This window comes from Parus major, chromosome 3 (assembly GCF_001522545.3).
Source record: "Parus major isolate Abel chromosome 3, Parus_major1.1, whole genome shotgun sequence".
Taxonomy (NCBI): Eukaryota; Metazoa; Chordata; class Aves; order Passeriformes; family Paridae; genus Parus; species Parus major.
The window spans coordinates 25,636,663-25,638,283 of record NC_031770.1 but is presented as its reverse complement, the minus strand read 5'-3'; positions in this window follow the sequence as shown (position 1 = coordinate 25,638,283).

The following is a 1,621-nucleotide window of genomic DNA, read 5'->3' as shown; positions in this document are numbered from 1 at the left end:
GAAACGGCGTATCATTATCTGCACCCTTGGCACCCCGAAACCGTGCAGGCACCAAGGCCCGGTGGATGAGATGTGTCCTCTCCCCCCCACAAACCCTGCCTGCTCCAGGGAGAGGCGGACACCCCCAGCGCGGCTGGGCCAGCTCCTTCTACGGGTTTGGGCTGGGGATCCGGCCAAAGGAGCAACTTTTTGGGGGTGGGGGTGACAAATAGCGTGGGAGAGTAAAGGCCCTGCCCTTAAGCTTAAACTGCGCTGGAGCTTAAGGCCAAGTACCGGTGGGCGAGGCTAAGGGCGATCTCTGGCCTCCCCTAGCAGCCACGGCACGACAGGGCGATCTTCGGGAGGCTTACTCTGAGGGAAGAAAAATCCAAACCTATCAGTGTGAGGCTGAACTGAGGTAGATTATTGCTGCCGGCTTGACGCCTTCTAGCTGCAGCTTCGAGACGCGAAAAGGAAAAGGAAAAAAAAAAATATGTCCCAAACTTTCACGCCTCTGAATCTTTCAGGTATTAAATTCCGTTTAAAACACAGCTGGATGAGAACGACACTGCTACCAGAGAGAAACAGAAATACTGCCTTTTAAAGCAATGTACTGACATCAAAGACCTTCCTACCCAGAGCTGGAAGGCCAGTTTGTTCTTCTAAAGGCTTCTCCACTGCCTCTCTGCCGGCTGGGAGAGAAAAAGCAGCCCAAGCTCTAGCGTGAGACCCGGCGAGGGTGCCGGCCACCGGAGAACCTTTTATCCCCTCCCGGGTAATATTTTTCCCCCTTCAGAAAGCCGCATGAGGCTTTATTTCCCGCGGGAGGGGAAGAACTAGGTCCATCACAGCACCCACGCGGAACACGGGAGCCCTATTGTGTTTCTGCCCCCAGGCAATTCCCGTCCACTTCGGTTTCGTACGACCGGAATTTATTTTCTATCGACTCCCCACTCGTGTTGACGACGGGCCAGTGGCACGGCCGGAGCTGCCCGTGGGGAAGACCCCGCTGCGGAGCCGCGCGTTGAGCGAAGCCCGCGGGGCGGGGGAGGCGAAGCACGACGGGGCGGGCGCTGCCTCGGGCCCTGCGTGTCCTTCACCTCCGTGGCTCCCGCCGCACGCCGGGACGTGCTCCCTACGGCCTTTCCTCAGGGGAACCTCAGGTGTGTGAATGTATTCACACAGCAGTTTAGTCCTTAAAATTACCCATTAGTGGCTTGGTCTGAAATCTCGCACCCTATGGCGGTTCTCCCAAATCCACAGGTAGGCTCTTGAGGCGGGGGAGGAAGGGAGAAGGGGGAAAGAGCCTATGCAGTTTCTATGTCTCTCCTCAGACCTAGCTCGGACTTCACCAAAAAAAGGAGGGAAGAGGGAGAGAGGACTCGAGCAGCACAAAGGTAGATCGGAAGTCCATATTAGTTTGGAAACGGTCAAGAAATTCCAGGCACGTTTCTCTCTACATCCCTGGTAATATTCAGAATTGTATTTTCAAGTAAAAACAAGTTTAGAATTTACCCTTTGCTAATTCACCGCTGAATAATCTGCCCAGGGCAAAGCAAACTTTAAGGAAAAAGGAAAAAAAAAAAAAAAAAATGGGTGTGTGTGTGTGTGTGTGTGTGTGTGTGTGTGTGTTCCAAGAATA